The sequence below is a fragment of the Scylla paramamosain genome, chromosome 2, assembly GCF_035594125.1.
Source record: "Scylla paramamosain isolate STU-SP2022 chromosome 2, ASM3559412v1, whole genome shotgun sequence".
NCBI lineage: Eukaryota > Metazoa > Arthropoda > Malacostraca > Decapoda > Portunidae > Scylla > Scylla paramamosain.
In genome coordinates, this window is record NC_087152.1 from 36,778,679 (window position 1) to 36,806,061 (window position 27,383).

At 42.1% G+C, this 27,383-nt stretch overlaps 1 long non-coding RNA gene across 1 annotated transcript in view; it reads left to right on the forward strand.

Annotated features, from left to right (window-relative positions):
- Positions 1-18,993: 18,993 nt before the first annotated feature.
- The window catches only part of LOC135114535 (uncharacterized), a 125,383-nt gene continuing 116,993 nt past the window's right edge, over positions 18,994-27,383 (forward strand). The window contains exon 1 of the long non-coding RNA XR_010275534.1: positions 18,994-19,184. This is a non-coding gene — a long non-coding RNA (uncharacterized LOC135114535). The remainder of the gene's footprint in view (positions 19,185-27,383) is intronic.

Below are 27,383 nucleotides of genomic sequence, written 5' to 3' on the forward strand. Positions count from 1 at the left end.
TACACGTGCGCACACACACACACACACACACACACACACACACACACACACACACACACACACACACACACACACACACACATTATTAACAGCTTATCACCGTCTACATCATCATCATTATCATCATCATCATCATCATCATCATCATCATCATAATAATAATAATGATATAATACGTAATATTTTTCATCCGGCAAATGAATACTGAACACCTTTTCCGTCATTAATTTGTTTCCTAGCAACCTGTGACAGACGGACTGAGGTAATACACGCTTCGAAAATTAAATCATTACAGTGATCGTTCCCCTCATTAGATATTTTCAGAGAGCAATAGTTAGCATTGTTATTCTTTCCCTCACTGAATTTCCTTTGTAGTCTCCAATCCTGACATCATTCCTGCTTTCATTCAAGTAAGGAAAAATAAAACACCAAAAATCACATCACGTCTCCATTTCATAACAGGGTCTTGGGAACAGTTATGTAACGCCTTATCTCTACTTCTGACTCTTGCTCTCTCTCTCTCACACACACACACCCACACACACACACACACGCACACAGACACACGTTGCTATTACATTATCAGGCATCACAACGGCACCACTTTCCACCCTGTTTGTGCAAGTCTGTCAAGGCTATTGATCAAAGACATAAGCAACCTTGAGGAAACTGCTAGCTAGATCCGCCCTCCTTACTCCCACCCCTTCCCTCAACCTCTCCTTTCCTCTCCTAGCGCTCCTTCCCTCTCCCATTTCACCCTACCCCCACCCCCACCCCATTCACTCTCCATCAAGTTGTGACAATCAAAGCGTGAAACTACATGAGAAATGCCTCGATAGGATTACCGATAGATGTGTCAGAGCCCGGGCCCGCCGTGGTATTGAACGCGCATAACCCAGACACAGCGCTTGAAACCCGCTGAAGAGGACACACGTGGTTGGTGATGGTGGTGGTGGTGGTGGTGGTGGGGAAAGGGTTGTGATTGAAGGCTGGTGGAGGGGGGAGAGAGAGAGAGAGAGAGAGAGAGAGAGAGAGAGAGAGAGAGAGAGAGAGAGAGAGAGAGAGAGAGAGAGAGAGAAAGAGAGAGAGTATGAATGATGGTGATGGCAGCTCCAGAAAAAAAGAAGAAAAAGAAAAAGAAAAAAAAGAATAAGAAGAAGAAGAAGAAAAAGAAGAAGAAGAAGAAGAAGAAAAAGAAGAAGAAGAAGAAGAAAAAGAAGAAGAAGAAGAAAAAGAAGAAGAAAAAAAAATACCGAAAGAGGGCTCAGAGAGAAAGATAAAACAAGAAAAGATGCAAAAGAATGGAAGAAGAGGATGAGGAAGACGGGAAGAAAAAAAACAAAAAAGAGGAAGAGGAAGAGGAGGAGGAGGAGGAGGAGGAGGAGGAAAACCGAGATATCAGAAGAAGAAGGAATAAGAAATAAGTAACTGGTGAAAACGAAAGGGAAGGAAATAAATGCAGCACATCAATAAATCGGAAGAGGAAGATAAGAGAATGAAGAAGAGGAGAACAGCGAGGCGGCATGGCAATAAGAGCAAGGCGGGGAGGAGGAGGAAAGGAGGACGAGGAGGAGGAAGAGGAAGAGGAGGAGGAGGAGAGATAAAGAGAAGGGAAGTAGGAGAGGAGGAGAAAAACGTGGAAGAGGAAAGGAAGGAGAGGAGGAGGAGGAGGAGGAGTTACAAAACACGAGGGGGAGAAGACTAGACGTGAGAGGAAGAGTTATGTTGTCCGTGGATGGAGTTTCGTTATATTACCAGAAGGATATACTGTGTGTGTGTGTGTGTGTGTGTGTGTGTGTGTGTGTGTGTGTGTGTGTGTGTGCGCGCAGAGAGAGAGAGAGAGAGAGAGAGAGAGAGAGAGAGAGAGAGAGAGAGAGAGAGAGAGAGAGAGAGAGAGAGAGAGAGAGAGAGACATGAATAGTGTGCGGGTAAAAGTGAAGTTTTGCCGTGGCCCTGAGAGAGTTTCTATGAAGAGGAATATAGTATATGTGTGTGTGTGTGTGTGTGTGTGTGTGTGTGTGTGTGTGTGTGTGTGTGTGTGTGTGTGTGTGTGTGTGTGTGTGTGTGTGTATGTGTGTGTGTGTGTGTGTGTGTGTATGTGTGTGCGTGTATATATATATATATATATATATATATATATATATATATATATATATATATATATATATATATATATATATATATATATATATATATATATATATATTTGTTTATTTATTTATTACATACACACACACACACACACACACCAAGGGAGGCGTGGTCGATATCGGTGTCTGTGCAAGGGAACATTTTCCACTGCAGATGAACGCTACTGACGCGGCGGCCATCTTTTGTCTGTAATTAATAGATGGTGGAAGGTTTTCTGAGCTCCCTATTGTTTCTTGCCGCCGCTCTGCGCACCGCTCACTGGCGCTCCATTTAGCCGAGGCATCACTTTTATGGTCCAGCCTGACCAAACAACGCCACCAGTATTCTGGCTCCGCGAACACCTCAGCCAGGCGGCGTGCAGCGCAGGGTCACAGCGAGGACTTGAGCGACACTCGTGTAGGAGAGGCAGCCGAGACATCAATGAAAAAATATATTACTAGATTAATTCCAGCCTCTCCATCAGAATTAATTTGGTGCCCTCGGATCATCAAGCCGCGCAATCTTTTCTTGAGCGAACGCTGCTCTCAGCTCTTAAGCGATATAATATTGCTCATCATGCAAGATATTGTGTGGGACTTCAAGAAAAATCCTTTAATTGAAGCCTTGTGGTTTGGAAACTGCCTTCCAACTCTGCAGATTTGCTCCGCCTTGAACAGCCGCCGGAATATACAATGCAGAGCGCGCAGTGCGAGGAAACGTTCAGGAATATCGAGGGGCGTTTTTGTGATAGTGTGTGCTTTATATTTCTTTTCTTTACATTTACATGATGCATTTCTATGTTTGATTAATTCAACAGCACATTATTGAATGCAACGTTCCATTTATTTTACTTTCATTTGTATTTGTTTGTACATTTATTAATTTATTTATCTATTCTTTCATTTATTCATTTGTTTGTTTTTTATTTTTATTTACTTTTTTTTTTTTTTTTTTAACGGCGTCACATTTGGGGGAAAGCGAGGTCCCTGAGTATTCGTACTTTGCACACTGGTTTGTGACGGCGCGTGTGAGTCACCTTGATGCTGAACGCTCGACGATACACACAAATCTAAACCTTTATGTCCTTGTACGTATCCATGCCAGAAGTGAGACAGCCAAGTGATTTTCCTACTCTCTCTCTCTCTCTCTCTCTAAACATATACATATATATATATATATATATATATATATATATATATATATATATATATATATATATATATATATATATATATATATATATATATATATATATATATATATATATATATATATAACTCGATCGAAGGACCTGTGAACGTTTAAATGTTTTGAAAGGCAGTGATACTTTCCCAATAAAAAGGTTTATACTTGATTTGGCAAGGCTGCGGGCCATCGCCTGCAGTGACGGGCTGAATACAAGAGTTCAGTGTTCGAATATGAATACTAATACATCTATTTTCTAAAAATATTATATGAATTCAAATGCAAGGAAATATTGTTATATCGAATGAGAATACGAATATTTTATGCAGGAATTCATAAATGCATTTCATGAAAGTTATAAGCGGAGGAGAAATCTAGCGGTAGAGGTTCAGCCGTACAGACTGTTGATGTGGTAATTGCCTCGGGTACAGGCCTTCATTACGGGCCCATCAAGCCTGTCCTGGTAGAGCTGTTCATATCACTATTAATTTACTGTTTCCTCCCCCAGTACTCAGCAGCCCTGCGCAGTGTAATTGAACTCGGGACTGGTGACCACTTAGAAGCATAACATCTATAAACCTCTAATTGCAGTCTTCATTATCTGTTGTATACCTAAACATCACGTTCATTGACCCTTGGCTGCTAATGACGCTGACAATTACTTGATTTGACTTGATTTGAGTAACCGCGGACAAGTTCAACGAGCTAAAATTAAACACTAAAAGGTTTCCGCCACTCGATTACACCTTGCTGGAAGTTGCATCTTTCTAAATTATACTCTATAGAACTTGCACCAGACTTATCATCATTAAGTTTGCGGAGAACTTAGAGCGATGATAAGGTAATTAAATAATTTCAAGTCTAACAAGTGCCGGTCTCACATTGCGGTCGTCATCATTGGCTGTGTATCTAACCGTTCATTAGGCAAAGTAATTGGAGTAATAATGAACATTGGATCTATAGTCCATGATAACAATAACCCAAGTATTTCAATATGGATGTAAATATTCCAATACAAATACCTTAAAACGCAATATTAGGATGTTTATGAGTACTGTTTTCCAGGAGAGAGAGAAAGCAGTGTTCCGTACCTAGTATTTTTCCAAGTGTCTGGTTGTCCCTTGTGTCTGCTTTGTTCTTCAGTTGATCTTTTCATTGTATTTTCTTCGATTCTCCAATTATTGTTATCTTTATCCACTGCTTTACTAGTTATTCTATTTTTTATGGTTATTCTTATCTTTTTTCTCTCTTCCTATAGTTACACGTATTTACTGCTTTTTCCTCCAATTAGTTACATTGTATTTACTGCTTTTTCCTCCAGTTCTCCAGTTCTCTATATTCATTCAACGTTATTCTCAGTTTATTCCTATCTTTGTAATTAATTCCATTGTTCTGTTTCTCTAATTACCCATATTTGATGTATCTTATGATGTTGCTTCAGTTCTCCAGCCATCCCTATCCACTGCTTCCTATCCGGTTGCTTCACTTCTCCAGTTATCCTTATTCATTACTTTATTGCTTCACTACTGCAGTTACTCCTCTCCATTCATCTGCGTTTGTTTTGATCAGATCGGCTGACTAGTGGTGTTGCCAGTTTGACTATTTTTCAATGTTTTTACTTGACTTGCACTGTCCACTGTTAGTATTTCTGCTGCTTCACTTCCCTAATTACTCGTCTCAACTGTACCTACTTTAGTTGACTCAGTTCCCTAGTCACTCCTGTTCACTGTGTCTGTTTGCAAAGTACGAATGTTGTTGAGGACCTCGTCTTACCTTCATACACACGGCGCCTCTCCGCTGCCTTGGGACTCGGGGAAGGATAACAATCTGCTTTGAATCTTGAGGGAGGTTGGTTTTAGCTTATAATCTTGCCTTAAGCTCTAAATTTTGCAGCGATGAAGACAAACGACCTCTAAATGCTATCTTTGAAATTATTTGTATATGAAGGCTATGTATGTCCACCAAAAGTAAAAATGTAAAATCTTTGCAGAAATACAGTAGTTGTAAACCGAACTAAGGCGCGAGATTCAAAGGCAGAGTCGGATACACAGACAAAGAAGGACAGAAGTAGCTAAGACTAGGCTAGATGAACAAATAGAGCTGAAAAAAGACTAGATATGAGGATAGAGGTAACACACTAGAAAAAGGTAGGCAGATAATGGTGACAATGGTTAGGTAGACATGATGGCAGGGGTATCACATACATGGTTAGACAGACGGAGGGGTAACAAAGACTACGAGAGAGAGAGAGAGAGAGAGAGAGAGAGAGAGAGAGAGAGAGAGAGAGAGAGAGAGAGAGAGAGAGAGAGAGAGAGAGAGAGAGAGAGAGAGAGAGGTAACAAAGACTACAGTAGATACACGTGATGACAAAGGTTACAAATACGAGGTTAGACAAATAAGTATTTTTCAGGTTAGGCGGACTGGTGAACAGACAGTTACTGTTAACAAATCCTAGGTTAGACAGACAAACAAAAGTATCATATGCTAGACAGACAAAGAAACAACTAACAATTATGATTTGGACAGACAGGTAGACAGAAATATAAGAATAGACAGAGATAGACAGACAGACAGACAGACAGAGATATCAGATGGTAGAATAGATAAACAGAAAGAGATGACAAAGCCTGGACAAATAAATAAAAAAAAAATCAGGTGATATTCATTTGACTAATATTAAAAAAAAATAGTATAGAAATTAGCAAACAAGTAAACAAACAAGCAGACAGGCAACCAGTTGGAGAGACAAATAAATAAATAAATAAATAAATAAATAAATAAATAAGTGAATACATACATACATACATACATACATACATACATACATACATACATACATACAAAAAAGAATAAATAAATAAATAAATAAATAACTTGTGCAACTATTCAATGCACCATAAACTCAGGTGTATAATATTGTGTGGTTGGCCGCTACACTGTTTGCTAATAATGAGATGGTCATTATTTCAGCAGCGTGTCCCTAATTTTCGGTAAGCTAGATTAATTACAAGCCTGCCGCTCTCCAAGAAAACCTTTTGTGTGCTGATACTGAGCTTTAGCCTCCCCTGCACCAAAGAAGAGGATTACCACAGACGACACAAAATAAATGCTTGAAAATATGAGCAGAAGTGCGACGAGAATCTTACCTTAGAAAAATACAAACTGATACTCAGCATTAATATGAAGACCGTGGATTTTTTTATTTTTTTTTATTTTTTTGTATAGATGATTAGATTTACGTTGTTTTGTCCATAATGATTTGCCGGGAACAGGAAAGGTCTGGGGTGAGGAAAGAAGATTGTAAGAGAGAAAAAACACGTGTGAGTATAAAAAAATAAAAGAAACTAGAAGATTTTTACCAGTAATATCAACCTAGAAAAAAAAAAAAAGGTAAATAAGTATGATACGAATAAATGAAAGAAAGAAATGGAAGAAGTAAAGTATGCAATAAGAAAAACACATAAAAGAAACTCTAAAAGAAAAATGCTTACTAATAATATTAACTATGAAAAACAGTAAACTAATATAATACGAATACAGGAAAGAAAAAAAAAAAAAAGAAAAAAAAAACGGAACGTGTAAAATACTTAAAAACCTGGCGAAAAAAGAGATCATGAATAAAGAAAGGAAAGAAATGAAAGATGAAAAATACTCGAGTGCAGTAAAAACAAACTAAGGAAAAAAGTGGGCGCAATGTTTACCAAGCACAACTGTCAATAGATTTCTGTGCGTGGAGTGTCGCGATAATAGAGTGAAATGCTGCCGTGACGTAACACTCGCAGCCACTCCGTGCACGGCGTCCCCCCCCATCCCCCGAGGCACCGCGCGACACTCTACTCCCAGCCATTGGGACGTGTAATGCTGCTGTACTGTATTGATGCTGGAGGTGGTGGTGATGGTGAAAGTGATGATAATGATGATAATGATGATAGTGATGGTGGTGATGATGATAATAACAACAGCAACAACAACAATAACAACAACAACAACAACAGTGCTACAGACAAGACACTTTCCCCAATTCTTCTGACGAAGATTCCCTGATGAAACTATTCTTAGATTTTATATTGTCATGGAAATACTGTTACAACATCTCAGGTATTGTCTTGGTATGTCCTGTCCATGAATTATTATTATTATTATTATTATATTATTATTATTATTATTATTATTATTATTATTAGTAGTAGTAGTAGTAGTAGTAGTAGTAGTAGTAGTAGTAGTATCGTTATGAAAGGACATCAAAAGAAAATTATGGCGTTGTTATAGACCGTTTGTCTGTCATAGTATTGCCTTAATTAACAAAAGGATTTCATTGTTTAATTGTGTCGGAGAACTGCAATATTCTTCATGTATTTGTATATATTTTTAAGTAATTTATGGAGTAACGTGCTGACTGGATTAACCTCTTATGAATCCACTACAACGTAAAAGCAAGACATTCAGGGCAAACTTGCACATAAACTTTTCCATATATTTTCTTGGACAGTATAGAAACATGTACTGCTACCTAAAGAATTGATGCCATATTGCAAAATCAGCATCAGACAACTGCCTCCACTTATCACATCCCCAGCTCTTCCTGGTCTTTGTGGGGCTCGCAGTCTGAGTTCATTAGTCCATTACATTGATTTCTATCTGATTTATCGACATGAGATTCACTGGATTTTGTGACCTCACTTCTCGGGGCGACTGTGCCTCACTCTCAGGGCAACACGGTCTGGAAAAACTGGCGAACTATTATATACTTGTTTTGAATTTCATGGTGCATTCAATACTTTTATGTTGTGATCTAGATAATTCTGGAAGGTCCTCAATATGATATTTCTCTTCAAACATTAAAAGAACGTCATCAGCGTATCTTTTATACATCAAAGGCTTGAATACTAATTTAGATTCTTTTTACCATTTGTAGTCATGAAAAATAAAAGCGAGTATTACTTTCGCATAATTGCAAGAAAAAAGAAAAATCTGCTTAATGCAAAAGTTAGATATTCAATTTAGACGCGTTTGGGTCAGTAGTGTCGTTAGGTTCGGTCACTCTGGGATGGAGCGTCCGGTATTTTAATCTCCTTCTCCCACTGTGCTTCTTATTTTCCCGCTTTCTTTTCTTCCCTTTCACTCGGATTACCCGTCATCCTCCTCCTCTCCCTCCTCTACTGAAGAATAATTCCGTTTTCTCTCGGCTGCTTCCTTTAGTGGTCGCCACAGAAGATCAACCTTTCCCAACTCGCTTGGTCTTCTGTGTCTTCCTCAGTCACACCCATCACTAACAAGTCTTCTTTCACTGCATCCATAAAACTTCTTTCATATTTTTCTTTTCTCCTGCCAAGTAGACCCATCTCCAGCATTCCTCTCACCATATACTTCTCATAACTCATTAAATGACTTATAGTGCTTGAATAAAATGTACGTGATTTTTAATAGACAACCTTTTGCCTGCTGGTTAATGTCTCTTTTTCTGAACCCAACAAGTGGAAAGTTTGTGTCTAGTCTTGAATTACCAAACCCAAAGAATGATGATCAGGAAAACAAACATGCCATTTTTCTTTTAAAAATACACTTTTGGAAAATCATCATAGTCGTATAGGCAAAATCAAGGGATATATATATATATATATATATATATATATATATATATATATATATATATATATATATATATATATATATATATATATATATATATATATATATATATATATATATATATATATATATATATATATATATATATATATATATACCAAAGCAAATGTAAAAAAAAAGATACGAACTGATTCTTTTTTCTGAAATGCTATGGGTTCTTTTCAGTTTAATAAAATGGTTTTGTGAATATTTATATTGCGTACAGTTTTGAACGCTAACACTGACAGCAAAGGTGATCGAATATTCAATAATAAAAAAAAAAAAAATTTCTAGTGCATGCAAGCTAATTATTGCTTAGTAAATTGCCGTGGGGTGGCTTCAATAAAATTATCAATGTCATTAACAGTCAAAGGATTAAGCCTAGCCTTGACTTTTTGCCCTGAGAGCGCAGGTGTTCACGGCAAAAACAACACGCATAATGGTAACATAATAAGCAGGAGAGGAATAATGAGCATAATAGCCTTTGAGTGTGTGTGTGTGTGTGTGTGTGTGTGTGTGTGTGTGTGTGAGAGAGAGAGAGAGAGAGAGAGAGAGAGAGAGAGAGAGAGAGAGAGAGAGAGAGAGAGAGAGAGAGAGAATTATACTCTTTTTTATTGTGTGTAGGGCTTTCCATCGATCTGAAGTCCTCTAACCTACTGAAAAATGCATGAGTTACTCGCTTTTTTTACTAGACTGACAGAAAATCAGGAGTTACAATTAATTAAGGGAAGACTCAAGATACAGTGGCAATGAGTGTAGATTACTTAATTTCTGACCACGACTGTACCTCTCCTATTGGGCAGAACTTGCTACGTAGTTGTCGCCGCCACAACACACACACACACACACACACACACACAGTACCTTTAAACCGTCCTCATCTAAATATAGTAAATTTTTTTTTTTCGACTCTGGAAAAAAAATAGTAATAGGAAAGGATCGCACAGCTCACCGGGGCATACTAATTACTAAGCTGGACAAAGAGAGGCGTGATTATTTGGGACGTAAAAAGAAAAAAAGAGCATAAAACTAAACAGATGAAATTATAGTTGTTAAATTCATAAAATACAAAAATCGTCCAATGGTTGACTTTAGTATTTTATTTTATAGGATGAAAAATATACCGGTTTTCTTTTACATTTAAGGATCTGTGCACTCAAATTTGTATTAGATTTGTATTTGCTGATTGATTTATTGACTGATTAATTTGTTGATTATTAGTGCAAGGACAATCAGTCTTATGGCACCGCTCCTTAAGGTTGCTAAATGATGATGATGATGATGATGATAATAGTAGTAGTAGTAGTAGTAGTAGTAGTAGTAGTAGTAGTAGTAGTAGTAGTAGCAGCAGCAGCAGTAGCAGGAAACAGTAAATCCCCTAAAGTAGAGACTAAGTTACATTAAAAAAAAAAAAAAGAAAATGTTGTTGCGTGAATTGCAGGTTCCAGGAAGACTACGTGGAGCACTAGAAGCTCATAAGAGAGGTGCATTAAGTCCTTTGATTATGTGTGCATCATGATATTCCCTGGCGTACACACACACACACACACACACACACGCACAGAGGCACACAGACAGACACACTCACAGAGGCACACAGACACACGTAACCTTTATGATTCTCTCTCCCTCTGGCTCGCTCGCTCGCCCCGTCTCGCTATCCTACCAGAGATCAAGGAGACGCCAGTGAAAGGATTCCTGAGTGAAAAGGCCGAAAGGAACACATTTTGCAGACCCACTGGACACCCTCAAAAGGACAATGGAAATATGGCTCAAGGTTAGACAGCAATATAGTCAGCAAAACTGTGTCTCGCCGCAATACAAGGCTGGGACAGAAAGGCGGGAAGATAAGAAGCTCCATCCACACACGAGGCCTTACGCGTATATATACCTGCTTGGAGAAATGCTTGCCAGATATTGTATTTAATGATGTATACTCTGCAGGGCTTTTCGAGTTATTGTGGAGGACATATTGTTATTCAGTTCCGTCTGATGTACATTCACGCCCGCCCCCCCTTGTTCTCCTTAAAAAAATGAATACATAATAATCCGTAATGCTGGAGGAGTAATTGGTGCGCAGCCTCTCCGTGCTCGGCGGCTCCTGAGTCACCCGAGGGCCCTTGAGAGCTTCGCAAGACTTGGTGCCAACACTTACCTCGCCGGCAGATCAACTTTAAGGCAATAATGATGTAGTAGAAAACACACGATGGGAGTCACTGAGGAAGATGCAAGGGACAGAAATAACTGGAGGAGACTCATACTTGGGGCGGATTCCTGACCCTACGAACGGAAACAAAAGGAGACGAAAAAAAAAATACATAAATAGATAAATAACACACGCACTGATGCATAGTGTCTCTCCTCGTGGTGATGGTGAGGCGAGGGTGAGATAAGTGAAGTACTCAGCACATGGCGGCAGAACTGAGTAAATGCAGTGCACTTCATATCAACGAAATTTTTGTCTTCATGCAAGATTCTCGGTATTTCGTTTGGCAAATACCAGTGACTCCCGCACCGCGAAGCACATTAAACTCATCTCATCATCCGACTCCTGGATAAACAAGGTAAGATATTATGAGCAAACAGTTGTTAGCTCTGATCCCTTCTGCTTTTCCTATGTTTATCTTTCTGAGTGTGTGTGTGTGTGTGTGTGTGTGTGTGTGTGTGTGTGTGTGTGTGTGTGTGTGTGTGTGTCAGTGTATGTACGTCTGCGTCTCTCTCTCTCTCTCTCTCTCTCTCTCTCTCTCTCTCTCTCTCTCTCTCTCTCTCTCTCTCTCTCTCCCTCAAGACGCCTCAGTCGGCAGGGAAGAGAGGATAGTGCTAAGAGGATTTCGAGCCCTCACCGAAAGCCTCTCTCGCCCTATTAACCGGTACTCGCGGGCGCCTCCAGTACCTTCTGCCTACTAACGTGGAGGGTCGCGCGGGTTGAGGTCGTAAAGTTTGTGTGGCGCCATCCAGCGGGGGAGCTGAATCATAACTAAATTACAACTCGCGTGAAGCTTTGACGGGAAGTTTCTGCATGTTTTCATTTATGCAGGGGTGAGAAAATATGCAGGTCGCGTTTCTTTGGAATTAATTTTGAGTTTTTGGCGGTGTTGGTGTTGGTGTTGGCGTTGTTGGTGGTGGTGGTAGTGGTGGTAGTGGTGGTGGTGGCTGTTGCTGGGAGGTGAAGTGTGTAGTATTGCAACGGTCTCATATAAGAATCTCACGTCACTGGTCGCCCTTCATCACCTCGGCCTTGTAAGCGCCTTAGAGCGACACGCTTTTTCATTACCTGGCTGGCGGCAACTGTAGCACGGTGACTGGCCTTGCCTACCCTGCCTCGCCTCGCCTGCCTCGCTGCGAAGAAAGGGAGGTGCACAGAAAAGTGGAGATCAATACCCGGCCAAACACACGAGCAAACACTTGAAAATAGGAGAAAAAACGTGCGAAAAACTCAGAAAAAAAACTCCTGAGCTGGAATGCCTACAGATGAGTGATGGTAATTTGGGGCGGGGTAGGCGGCGTGGCAAGTGAGGGGCAGGCTACATGAAGGATCTTTGAGGACTTGTGTGGCCGGCTGCCAGACACCAGCGTGGCACGGCGCCAAGGTGGGTGCAATTTAGCTCCGGTATTCCAAATCAGAGGGAGGCTGAGTCAGGCGTGAACGAACCTCGATATGAATGATGAGGAAAGAGGCGGCACGGGAGTAATGAGAGGCGAGGCCTGGAGAGGGAGACAAGGAGGGGGCACCGCGCGACAGGTGGACTTCAAAAATTTGGACACAAGTGATTGATTCTACCGATAACCAATCAGCGGGCGGGGCTGTCACGGTCTGAAGAGTCTTGACTGTGATGCCGAGCGTGTGCCATCCACTCCCCGCCACATATGTAGTACCGGTGCCGCCGCTGTTGCCTGCCGGTACATGTACGAGGCGCAGTGACGGTGACGAACCGCGCGGCTGGTGCACTCATTAGTAACAGCACAGGAAACATGCGGGAACGCTAATTCTCCCATTAATATTGTTTAATTTACACACACACATACACACACACACACACACACACACACACACACACACACACACACACACAGACAGACACACACACACACACACACACACACACACACACACACACACACACACACACACACACACACACACACACACACACACACAGACAGACACACACACACACACACACACACACACACACACACACACACACACACACACACACACACACACACACACACACACACACACACACACACACACACACACACACACACACACACACACACACACACACACACACACACACACACACACACACACACGGAAAGTCATGACCTATCTCTCCTCCCCGCGCCAGGCATCGAGACCAGTAGTTTATCAATCTCCGGCGCTGCTTTCGCTACCTGGTGAGGCACACAAGCGATGGGGCCAAAACTTTAACGCGGCCAAAGGGTGATGGACATCATGCTAACATAAAATAACATAATAACCTAACATAATAAGACAATAAGAGAAGTAATCTAACATAGTTACAAAACATAATAAGGCTTGATATAACACAGAAAGATGAGGGAACATCATGGATGAGAGCAGACCAAAGCGAAAGACAATTTGACGACAATTAAAGGAAAACAAGTGGAAATGAAGGGAACACGTCGTCCGTCTTGCAGATCATAGATGGACAATTAGAGCAAAGAAAAAGTAACTTGATATCAAAGGAAGGCAGGGCACACAAAAAAAAAAAGGAGGTAACTTATTCTGGTGTGACTTGAAACAGACAGACAGACAGGAGTGACGAGTAAAGAAGGCCTTTCTCCTGCACTGGAGTCACACAGGCTGCTGATGGTGATGAGGCGGCCGAAGATAACCACCGACGATCCCACGCGAGACTGTCTTTAGGAATTAAATAGAAAAAAAGTGGTTTTCCTCAGGGCCTCACATGCGTTGTTAGCGAGACGTTCTTTACTCCGAGGGTGTAGCGAAGGCAGAGGGTGTTACGAGGGGGAGAGGGGGAGGGAGAGGGGGAACAGCGCCCGGGGAAGGATGAATAAAAGATCCTGGCATGAAATTTTTATCGTCGGCTCTCGCGCTCCTCCGACGGGAGTCTTCCTTTGCCCTGCGTCTCAATATTTCAGTGACAAATTCGGGGCGGGTGACTCACGGTACCGACATTAAGAAACTCGGCGCGTCCCAGCAACACCCCTCCTCCCTCCCCCCAACGCCTCTGCTGCTCTGCCGGCCTTTGGAGTTAATTAATTCATAAATGGTAATATTAGGAAGGGCACGCGTGTCCTGTGTAGTGTTGGCCGCACTTATCTTAATTACGCCATTGCCAAAATGTGGTCTTCGCCAGGTAAAAATTATACAGTGACATTATGCTGAAAAAGAATGTGAAGTGAGTCTGGGGGAGGGGGAGAGGTTCTGCTGCAGGAGGGACAAGGACGCATTCGTTATTCCTAATGAGTTCTTCCATGGTCGCAGCAACACGTCCCCGAGGGAGGGACGCCCCCGAGGGACTCTCGACAGCTCTTAACCACCCGCAGGTGAGCTGGATCCCACACAGTAACGATGCACTTTGATCGCGAGCCCTCGTCCCCGCGGCCGGCAGGTGTAAATGGCTCATTTCCACGACTCGGCACACGCGGGAGCCAAGACCGCGGCGAGGGAGAGGGGGCAGGGAGCGGCCGGGTGGCAGTCATGTACTGTGAATGTACCGAGAAGAGAACAATGACGGAGTGAACAGCAGACACTAAATTTCCCTGGGCGGTGTATTGTGCTCTGAAGGCTGAGGATGTGTGTGTGTGTGTGTGTGGATGCATGCTGTAATGGAGATGTGTTTACACTCCTTGGGGCCGAACACACCTGGAGGGCGAGGTGTATCACAGGTAGCCAGGGTGGCGGGGGGGACAGGTAGGGGAGGGATGGGATGAGCCAGCTGCCTAGGGTGCACGGCTGGCGGGAGGGGATAGGCAGGGCAGGCAAGGCAGGCAGGGTAGGGGGCGGGAGTTACACAAAGACCACCTTCATAACATTCCCGTGAGAGCTTTAGCGCCTCCCCATGACATCGTACGGTCGACAAATTTAGTTTTTACCGCCGGGCAAATGGCGGCGGGCGGCAGCGGTAACAGCGCATTCCGCGGCGCTACGCCCTCTTCATGTCTCCATTCTAAAGGAAGACGCCTTATGAAATTCACAACTTGATTCCAAGGCGAGGCTAAACTTCCTCCGTTGCAATATATACACGCGATTTTTCCTTGCCCTCTTCGTCTCGCCCGCATTCGAATTCTGAGATAACGTTCATATCGTGCCGCCGCTGCCTCGCTGGCGGTGCCTCGTTCAACATAGCCATATCATGCTGACTTTTTTTCTTCCCAATTTATCCACTCTTTTTATTTACCCTGCGGACATTCAAGTGCAGCATGTATGTAAACACTCAGCAATCTCCAGCATGAAAAAAAAGAACCTGTAAACATACTTTTTCATAAGCCGATTCATCATACACTCAAGTTAAACCTTAATGCTTCTTCCTCAGCTTATCCACTAGCATTATTTACTCAGCGGACATTCAAGTGCAACATGCATTTTTAAACACTCAGCGTTCACCAGCATTAAAAGCAACTAATCATGCACATTTTCAATAAACCTATTCATCTTATACACAAGTTCCTCTTCTAAGCCCTTGATGCTCAAAGTTGTGCTTCCCGGAGCAATGACTTATCCCAACACAGATTAAACCAAATTAACCTAATAATCCCTATGGTGACCCCAAAGTTTGGCTGAGCAGCTTAGTCAACGTATATCACGCAGGGGATCTTGACTGGTGGCCGTGACTTGGGCTGATGAGGGAGGGTTAGTGGAGCTTCACGAGGCATACATACACATAGTTAGCCAACACCTGTTCATAAGTGACAACACGTGTTTACCGAGAGGGCCGCACCTGCCTCACACAGTTAATTACGGTTATAACTCATGAATTTATCCCTCGGCCAGGCTGGGCGCCGTGGCGGTAGCTTGACAAGTGGCTCTAATTTTACCGGAGCCTCTCTCTCTCTTTCTCTCTTTTTTTTTGTGCCGGAATAGATAAGGTATATACATGACTTTCCCGGGAATAAGCCAAGGAGGTACTTATGGTATTAATCTTTCCATTTTTTTCCCCCCGTCTCTTTTTTTCTGGGTTTAACCGAGTTTCTTTTCTGTCTTCTTTCCTTCTCTCCTTCTCTCTTCAGCGGCACGTGATAAACGGTCGTGATCACCCCCCTTATTTCTCGTCCATATTTATGGTGGACCCAACATTTTCTAAGCGATAATAAGGAGTCCATCTATTCCCACTACAGCGCCGTGACGTCACCCTTTGTTCACTCTGCCACCTCCTCCCCCTACTTCCTCCCTTCTCCCTCTCCCTACGCAAAGCAGTGTTCGTAATGCTTCGCGATGTGACGGTTGGATGTGCTTGTCCCTTCGTAACCTCGGCGCTGAGAGTGAACTGCATGCAACTATTCATCGTAATACATGTATGCTGTGCTGTGTGTTTCGCTACAAGCAACGCAACACAACGCATGGTCCTCTCTCTCTCTCTCTGCCTGTGTGTGTGTGTGTGTGTGTGTGTGTGTGTGTGTGTGTGTGTGAAATTAACACACACGCACACACACACACACACACACACACACACACACGCACGCACACACAATATATATATACAATATACATACATGAGGCATTGCGCGTTTCTATGAATAAATATACAAAACGTGTCTGTTTCCTACCTTCCTACCTGCCTTCCTTCCATTTGTGCGTACAAGAAAAGAAACTTGTTTAAATTCATGACAAAATACTTAAAAATAAAAAAAAACACGACTCACTTTATGATGATGATAATAATGATGATGATAGTAATAATAATGAGAGAGAGAGAGAGAGAGAGAGAGAGAGAGAGAGAGAGAGAGAGAGAGAGAGAGAGAGAGAGAGAGAGAGAGAGAGCGGACAAAGGTACGGACGGGCGGACGGACTGGCTAGGCTAGGCTATATAAACACGACAAATTTATATTCATGACACCAAAATGAAATCTCTTTCATCAAATGCATAAACAACACGGAAATTACTTTACATCGTGATAGAGTGATAGGAAATGGCTTATCCTACCCCTAGTGTTGGCGCGCGCAAAGCCTCCCCTAATTCATTGCTGATAAGATGCACCGCGTGAGGCGAGGCGAGGCGAGGCGAGGCCGGGCGAACGTGTGGGAAACGAGACTTGGTTCGCTATAGTGCGGCAGGAAGCCGGGATAGGAAGGGGTAGGAGGGACTTGTAGGCCGCAGCAGAGAGGAATAGCAGGCTCCAGAGTGATACTGAAGGCTGGAGGAGGGACGGGAAGGCTGCTGGAAGGGAGAAATAGCAGGAGGAGCAGTAAGGAAAGCGGGGAGGGAGCGCCAACGGGGAGAATTGAGTCAAGCGAGCATCTTCAGGCTTAGTAAGGGTGAGAGCCGGGGAGGATGCCGCCGACAGGTAATTATATTATATGGGGAACAGGATCCGAGAGGAGGGTGTAGGCACGTGATTAAGTAACACACAGGAGAGAAGGAAAGAGGAGGAAACGCAAGGTAAGGTAAGGACCAAGGAGGTCGGGAAGGAGGAAGAGGAAGGGATGAGGAACGCGAGCGAGTGAGCCGGCGAGGTAGGAAGAGTGGGGTGGCCGCTGTTGGTAATAAGCTTCACAGAGCAGGCTTGGGTCCCAGAAAAGTTAAATGTCATATGAAAATGGCTTTGCTTTATTCGAGGCTGATAGATGAATTTTGTTACATCATTATTCTCAGAAACGGAAATTAAAGAGGCAAAGATGAAAGATGAGAAATAAAGAACAGAGAGAGAGAGAGAGAGAGAAGAGAGGAGAGAGAGAGAGAGAGAGAGAGAGAGAGAGGAGAGAGAGGAGAGAGAGAGACGCTTGGGCAGCAACAACAACAAAAAGTCACATGGGAATGCTTTTGTTATTATCGGGGTTCGTAGACGATCTTGGATACATTATAATTCTCAGAAACGGAAATGAAAAAGGAAAGATGAAAGAGGAGAGAGGAATGAAGAACAAAGTAAGAGACAGACACACTTCGGTACCAAAAAAGTGAAACGTCAGATTTAAATAATTAGATTTTATCGGAATTTGTGCACAAATCCTCATATATAACAATCCTTAGAGAGAGAGAGAGAGAGAGAGAGAGAGAGAGAGAGAGAGAGAGAGAGAGAGAGAGAGAGAGAGAGAGAGAGAGAGAGAGAGAGAAATGGGTTACGTATAGAAACAAGTTTGAATCCCATAAAAAAAAATATATTCGTTTTGATAGATATGGTTTGTTTATACATAACTGAAAAAATTTTGATATATTAAAGATTTTATATCAAAAATACATATAATCGAGTTTGTTAGTGTTGTTAGTGTCGTCAAATAAATCATAACCAAACAGAGCCTCGTGATGTGTCATTTGAAGCCTAGGTAGATAACGTTAAAGCTGTCATGATTGACGTGCAATGAATGGTTGGCAAGATAATCCCTATACATTGACAGCGGTCATAAAGTGTTTCGCCATTCTAGTGTTACGACTGCCACGAGTAACATTAACCTTTGGGGTGACAAGTTAATAGCACACACACATACACACACACACACAGAGAGAGAGAGAGAGAGAGAGAGAGAGAGAGAGAGAGAGAGAGAGAGAGAGAGGAGAGAGAGAGAGAGAGAGAGAAGAATGTCACGCCGGAAGACTAGGAAGGAAGAATTTAATTAACAAAGTGAAAAATATTAAATTAGATAAGAGACCCATCGCACCAGTTATAACGTCAAGTTTGTTTACATATGAAAATACAAGACCTTATCTTATTTTCTTATGATACGAATTATACAGAAGTCATTAAATTAACAAATGTAATTTTTCCTGTCATTTTATTCATAATCCGTTACATAGAAAAGAGAATATATGAAAAAAAGGAATTATCTGGATTAGTTGGAATCAGAATGTTGCCATCACGTTGGTTTCGAAATAAAGCGCGTCTCCTCAGTAAGGTGTCTAACCTCTGTGAGGGTGGTGCGCGTTTTGTTGGTAGTTTATTTACTTATTTATTTATTTATTTTTTTTCGTTTCGCAGTCTGACTCAAGTGGCTTTTCATTGCCTCGTGTCTCAGTTCTCCCTGTGTGTGTGTGACTAACTGAGGAAATAATTGGAGACGGAGAAACAAAGTTTGTGTGGAGAGGAGGAAAGAGGTGAGTGTTTAAATTGCTAGTTAAATAATTTACTCCTCAGCTGACCAGTGTCTCTCTCTCTCTCTCTCTCTCTCTCTCTCTCCTCTCTCTCTCTCTCCTCTCTCTCTCTCTCTCTCTCTCTCTCTCTCTCTCTCTCTCTCTCTGGTATATTTATGTCAGTATGTAATTATTAATACATTTCTCGTTTAATTAATGTAATTTTAATGTGACAAATTGAGTGGAAGGTGAGAATGAGTGGCAGCTCTCATTCTCTCTTCCTTTGTCTCCCCCTTCTCCCCCCCCCCCTCTCTCTCTCTCTTCTCTCTCTCTCCTCTCTCTCTCTCTCTCTCCTCTCTCTCTCTCTCTCTCTCTCTCTCTCTCCTTCCTGGTCTCTTTAAGCTGCCTTGTTTGTGTTTGTTTGACCGAATTGGAAGGGAAAGGAATTTATGAAACGCAAACAGCAATTGAATAAATTATACTTAGGAGGGGGCAGCGCCGAGCCACCCCGGGCCCCGGTAACCCAGTATTGACAGGACCAGTGCGGGGGGACTCCTAAGAATGGGCTGCTCTATTATAGTAATCCGGGACACTCTCTCTCTTCTCTCTCTCTCTCTCTCCTCTCTCTCTCTCTCTCTCTCTCTCTCTCTCTCTCTCTCAGTGGTGGCGCTTGTTGTTTCCTTGTTATAATATCCACGATTCTATTCTGGTGTAACTTTACTCAGGTGTTTATAAAGGAAAACAAGGCTGTAATCATTAGGCCTTGCCGCCTCATCTGGGCTGGCGTGGCGGCGTGGCGGAGGGACGCTATTGCGGTTGTTATCACATTAGTTGCAGTCATTAATTCCATTTTACAGCGGCGGTAAGTGAGGTTACTGTGTTAAGGCCTCGTAGCTGCAGTGATGCCACACATTGCTAGTTAATGGGGGTCTTTTTTTCTGTTTGGGTTGATAAAGATATGTAGCCAACACTGCCATGCCTCTGTGTTGTCTTTGTAAGGAATGCAGGAAAAAAAAAGAAAGAAAGAAAAGACAGGAATAAAAATGTATGTTCTTCCAAATCTGAATAAATGGGATAATATATACTGGGAATAACGTAAGATTCCTGACTTGTGTCCATATGTATGCTAGCCTTACTAGGCAGAATAGCAACACAGTAACCCTTCGTCATATAGTAGGGCAAGGTAAACATAGGACACCTTTCTAGTTAATCATATCTCGAGGGCTACGTACATAATATTATTGTGCCGCTCTACCATTTCAGTCTCCTCAGCGAGATAAGCGCCATACACTGCGATGTACATACAAGACTCAAGTATGCTGATTCAAGCTGGAGTCCTGAGCCAACTTGAAACGGCGCCGGGGAGCCCAGTATTGTGTGTTCCCCTGTGTTGGGAAGGGGCGGCCCCGCTATATTGCTTTGTTAGGCATTCTACGTTTTCATTTTTTTTTTTTTTCATCACAAAACTGGGGCGAGAGAGTGAGAGAGAGTTGGTGTACGTGCTATACCGTGAGCTGCTGTGTTGTGAGTTGCTGCTCTAAGTGTGTAGCTTGTTGTAACACTGCATTAGTGGTCTTCTTTCTTTCCTTTTATCTGGTTAGGTTATTTCTTCTCGCGTTACTCGTACACAGATGAACGTTCTAGGGACAGAAAGGTAGAACATTTAAATATCCATTCATATCTCCTTTTCTCTTTAATCGTATAAGTTTCATTTTTTATAATTTCTCGGTTATCCTTGTGCAATAACCTGCTTCCTGCTGATGCTACCTGGGCATCTTACTGCGGTTTCCCCTTCCTTTTTGGTTCCCTTTCATCGTTTTCTCTTGCTTCTTGTTCCCCGTCATCGTTTTCTTTGAGAGTCCTACCTTGCATAATATCCACTGTCCTCTCCCTCCTACCGATTTTTATGCGTATATCGAGATAAGTATTGACGGTACCACGGGAGGGTCTCTTTCAGTCGTTTTGCGCATCTGACTGGTAACACTGCGAGGAGGGTTACCAGTTCTCGACATTTCGCCTTAGTTGTTTTTACTAATCGTGTTATAAGGGGGGACTGTATTCTCAGAGTTTCGGTGCCTTATCACGACTCTTTTGAATAGACTCTTGTGCAAGTTAATGGTGTTTTCCAGGATGTTTTTCATGATTGTAATGATATTTTAACAAGGATTATGCGTCATCAAAGGGTGAACCCGAATCCATGAGAACCCGAATATATTAATCTTTTTCGGCTTTGACAATATATATATATATATATATATATATATATATATATATATATATATATATATATATATATATATATATATATATATATATATATATATATATATATATATATATATATATATATATATATATATATATTTTTTTTTTTTTAGAGTGCAAGGCAGTCTGAGTGGAAGGTGAGAGAATGGCAGCTCCCATTCTCTCTTCCATTGTCTCCCCCTTCTCCCCCACTCTCTCTCTCTCTCTCTCTCTCTCTCTCTCTCTCTCTCTCTCTCTCTCTCTCTCTCTCTCTCTCTCTCTCTCTCTCTCTCTCTCTCTCATAGTATCATGTTAGTAGTAAATACTGTAACTATGCTCGATCTATTATGTCTTATGTCATGTAGAATAATCATTGAACTATACTCCATCTCCCTGGCAACGTAAATTCAGCAGGTGAGGACACTCGAACACAGCACCACTGCCACTGACCGATGCTCTTTGATAGGCACAAGTGTACACGTTTTCTGTTCAGACGTGTGGCAAACTCTACATCCCCTCCATATCCTACGCCGTTTATAAGATATCGGATTATTAATATTGTATATGTACGAGTATATATGGTAGTCGTACTCCATACAAGGACGGATGAAGACCCAGTATAGTTTCTCTGCTGTCCTCTTACAATAACCTGCTACCTACTGATACCTCACTCTGCTGAGGTATCCTGGGCATGCCACAGTTGTTGCCCGTTGCTACTTGGAGGAGAAAAATTGGCAGAGGCGAAGCAGAATACATAATTTTTTGTGGAAGTCGTTTTAACAAGTGTTGAAATGTGATATTCCCAGAGAGACCGTTAGTTATAAAGTGCAATATGTTCAGTGTAGAGGGGGAGGGATAGCTAAGTGTCATTGAAAAAGAGGAGATACTTGTTTCGAGAGCTGTATAGAGTAGACAGATGAAGGAATCCAGTTTTGGGGCATTGAGCAACACACAAGGTTTGGCCTGGTCCATTCTAAAGTTCTAGGAAGATTGGAAGTTAAGCGTTCCGTAAACCAACAGAAATACAATAAATGATTATCCGGCTTGCTTCTCTTATTATATGGTGCTGAATATTTGTAGCTATGTATGTAACTCTTCCTCTTCACGTTTTAAACTTGTATTTTACGTAATTATATACATATACGTAATTACATTCATTAACATGCACCGGCAGATCCACAACCAGTTTGATAACAAGGCTGGCCGAGAGCAGAGCCAACAGATAATATTTGACACATTTCATTGTTACACGTTAAACAATGTACGTTACTAATGGATGCAGCTAGATGGAAATACTCGTACTTCATCGCTTTCACTAGTATATCGGGGACTCTTTCTGTCTCTGTATTTCCCTACCTCACGACTCCAACCGTCTCAGAAGAGGAGCATCAGGACACCCCTGGAGCTAAATCGGCCGCTTATTTTTACTCGGCTTTTTGAGAGACGGCAAGTTGAGCGAGCTTTTCTTCTCCTCCCTCGTCCCTCCTTTTTCTTCCCTGACCACTCTCCTTGACACAAGAAAAATGCTCTTTTGGGTTTCTTTGTGATGGCGCCATTACATAACGTAAGTGTGTGTGGCTTTGAGGGGAACGCGGCCATCATGAGGAATCGGTTCGTAATTTGGCAAGGCAGCCTGAAAGTGTTCGGTGCTGGGTGGCGGGTTAAGCTCGGTGTGCGTATAGTGGCATTATGCAAAACTGGAAGGCTGATAAGCGGATCCTACCAAGAGTACGAACTAAAGCTCCTGAAATGAAAATGAAATACTTTAAGAGCAAAATGTTCTTGTTTGTTATAGAGCAAGTGCGCCATGACTCCCACACATGGAAGGAAGTGATTTACTGCACACAGTTACTGAAATACTTTCGATGATTTACTGTGGAGTCGTAAAGAAAATAACGTAAGAAAATAAGGAGACAGCAAAAGTCCAGTTAATTTACACAGGAAGTTTAGTCAGCACTTGAAACTTTACATGTCATCCAACACTAGTTTGATTCACTGACTGATTTTTATTATTAACACTTTCACCGCTACTTGTTACACCTCTCCCTAATTACCAATCACTCTGAGACATCTTTTCTTGTTCTACAGCCACATCCAATCTTTGAACTGGGAAGAAATTGGATTTTTTTTTTATCGCTAACTTTCTTGTAGATACTTATAAAGAATTCACGCATTACTTCTGTTGGTGCTTATTGTTTCGTGTCGCAGGGAAAGGGTTAAAGTACATGAAAAACAGGTGAGAAGGTTCTGAAATGTCCTTCAATGCTATATCCAAATTTTTATCGAACATTCCCGCATAAAGCTCTGAAAGTAATATTCTACAAACTCTACACAAGAACATCGGAACATAAAGGAAACACGTGCTGGTCCCTACATAAAATATTCAAAACCTATATCCGCGCATCATCCCTATTCAGAAATTGATCTAATCTTCTTTTGAATCTCCCCATTGACTCAGCACGGACAACCTGATTACTGAGTCTATTCTTGTCATCCACTTCTGTTCTCTGGCTTTGGGCTAACGAGTAGTGCAGCTGACGTTCCCAAGAGATACCCAAATCTTTACCGATACCTTGATCTTCCTCCAGCTTGATCAGGGCTTAGGAAGGGATAAACAGGAACGGTATATTAGAAAGTAGGAAACGTAGGTATTATTTTGGTAAAAACTCTGCAAACGTGCCACGCTCTGTTCCGCTGTTTATCGTTTTTTTTTTTTTCTCTTCATCTTAACTCGGCTGACAGTCTCCGTACGCGACCTTTGACAAATTTTAAGTTCATCAGAGGACTTCACATTGATGGAAAACACAAAACAGTGAATGAGTGGCACTGTAAAGAATTTCTGACCGTGGCTGTACTTAGGTTTGTATTTATTTTGCTTTCTTTGTGCTGCTAGAGGTCAAGTGTCATTCTGTATCCTTACTGTCTTGCGTCTTACTTCAATCCCATTCTTCAGGTCTTATAGGGAGACTGTCAGCAGAACAAAGGAATTCAGATCAAAAGAAAACTCTAAAACTAATGAAAAAAATAAAACAAGAAAAAAAGTTGAATGTACACACATTGCTTCCTGCCAGCGTATGGAATGGTTGTGGGTACCAGCTGCAGTAATTGTTGTTGCTACTCAGTAATTGTTATTGCTGCATCTGGTACAGTCGTTGCCGCAAGTCGAGTAAGCTTCTGCACTCACTTCCATTGTTTTGTTTCCTGTTTTCGCTTCATTTCAAGTCCACCGATCTACTTAGAAATTACAAAATCCGACGATATATAGATTTTTAACAGATCAGAAGACCTAACATTGACAGAAAATGTTGAACATAGTGAAAAAAAAGCTTATAATTTAAAAAACGCTTTATTTTCTCACCACGACTATTTTCAAAAGGCCACAGAAATGATGAGCCGGTTCTTAATAGTGTTACTCCAGTTAATAATATAGAAACCTTGCTAGTCAACCACTAGAACCATAAAAACACCATTTAAAACTTTAAAACTAGAGCCTTTGGAAAATAGTGGAGGTGAGGCGCAGGACTGTTTCAGAACATGTTCCTGTGCGTGGTGTGCTGATAGACTTTTGACCGTGACAATACTGCTGTAAAGAAGCAAGTGATGGAATTTAAGTGTAAGACAAGGCAAGGTAAGGCAGGGCAAGGCAAGGCAAGGCAAGGAAGAGCAAGGAAGGCAGGGCAAGGTGAGGCAAGGCGAGGCAAGGCGAGACGAGGCAAGGCAAGGCAAGGCAAGGCAAGGAAGAGCAAGGCAAGACCAGGCGAGGCGAGGCGAGGCGAGACGAGGCGAGGCGAGGCAAGGCAAGGCGAGGCGAGGCGAGGCGAGGCGAGGCAAGGCAAGGCAAGGCGAGGCGAGGCGAGGCAAGGCAAGGCAAAGAAGAGCAAGGCAAGGCAAGGCAAGGCAAAGAAGAGCAAGGTAAGGCAAGGCAAGGAAGAGCCAGGTAAAGCAAGGCAAGGCAAGGAAGAGCAAGGCAAGGAAGAGCAAGGCAAAGCAGGGCGAGGCAAGGCGAGGTAGTATACTTAACACAGTTGTCGAGGCTTAATGGAAGTGTTGGCGATAGCGCGCGGTAAGATGCTTTGAAATAAACTACTTCAGCTCCTTTACGCTTGTCAGGAGGAGATAGTTTGGAGCAGTTCATGATTATCGCTCATTAGGTTCGCTTGGTGAAGGCTCTTAACAGGAAAACATTGTACGTATATCCTTAACATTTCGACACACGGAAGATAAGGAGAGAAACTGGTACACATACTAGTGGTTGGTAACTGGAATACTGGTAGACAAACTGGGACACAGAGGAGTGGTTGATAACTGTAGTACTGGTAGGCTCACTAATCACGTTGTTAATCCCGAGTCAGTAGTCAGTAGGTTAGGTAAATTTATGGACAGGGTTGCCAGGTGGGTAAGAATGTTTTATAGAGTTTGCTTGTTGGGTTCTTACAGCTACTAGTACCTTTATATTCTTGTGCTGTTAAGGAAAGCTGCAAGAACCCGTCAGACCTACACGTGGCAGTCCCTGTATGAAATGTATCAGTCTGTTTCCAGCTATCGTCCTCATCCATGAATTTGTCTTTTTTATTCTTATACATGCGTGAAGGAGACAGGCTAAGGGTACAAAAATGAACAAAAAAGCCTGCTAATGTTTATGCTTCCGAAGATAATTTAGGTAAAGAAAAGATTTCCAGATCAGAAGCCCATTTTAATTCCACATGTGTCCGGATTTACCTATAGTTGTTGTTTTTACTACTGGTTCTAATGACGATAACGCTGCGCAGACCAAGCAAGAGGGAGACACAGTAACATTACAATTTGCAGAGGAGAGGAAATGATGAATGCACAAAGCACGTGTCCTTTAAGTCACTGCTGCCCTTGTGAACCCGCTGCGTTGTTATTCGTGACGGTGAGCTGATGGTGCAGAACGAAAACACAGTAACATTTCAACTTAACGGAGGAGAGAGAATAGTCCATAAACCGTACATGTGTCATTTTGGAAGTCATCGTCACTGTCACTCTCCATATTTCCGGTGAACTGATGGTGCAGAAAACTTAATGACATTCACATCAACTTACGGAGGAGAGGGAATAATGAGTCCAAGTCATTGTCACTATCTCGTCATTACCGTTGGTGTTGGTGCTAATGGTGCGCCAATTAGTCAATAAGAAAAACACTATATAACCCGCAACACTACATGACAAGACGGAACAGTGAATTTAATATATTGCTATTATTGTTGTTCTAGTTGCCAAGCTGCCATTCCCACTAACGGTGCTAATGGTGCGCCTATTAAGCTACAGTGTACCATAGCCCCCCTCCCCCCCTTGGTTTATTAGGAAGGTGCATTAATGTGTGAAACATAATACCCGGCCTTAAATTCAAGTACATAACGGTAGTGTCGGAAGTTAGGTAAGACCTGGCGTGTTCTGCTGATGTTGGTGTGGTGGTGGTGGTGGTGATAATGTGGTGGTATGTGGTTGTGTGATGGTGAGATGATGATGGTAATGAACAAATGGGGATGGTGTGTGATAATGTGGTGCAGGATGGTAAGCTGTGGTGTGTAGTGTGGTGGTTATTGTGGTGGGTGAGTTGAGGACATTTTTATCTCCATCGTTCTTTTTTCTCTCCATGCAATTCCCCCACTTTTCTTTTTTCTGTTTTTTGGGGACATTTTTCCCACCCAGACCTTACCCCTTTCACATATTTCTCCCTCTTTTGAATCATTTCTCCCTGGCCATTTTCCCCCCTCTCCAGAAATTTCTCCTTCTAAACATTCCCCCCCTTTTACTTATTTATTCCCGGAAAATTTCTTCTTTCAGACTTTTCCCCTCCTGTGGACATTAGCCCTTTGAATTTTCTTTCCATGGGCGTTTTTCCCTCTAAAAATTTCCCATCTACCATTTTGAGACCTCTGAAAAATTTGCTTCTATCCCCTTCACTGGAACACAGTTTACGAGTATTAATAACAACTTGATGTCAGGGAAAAAAAA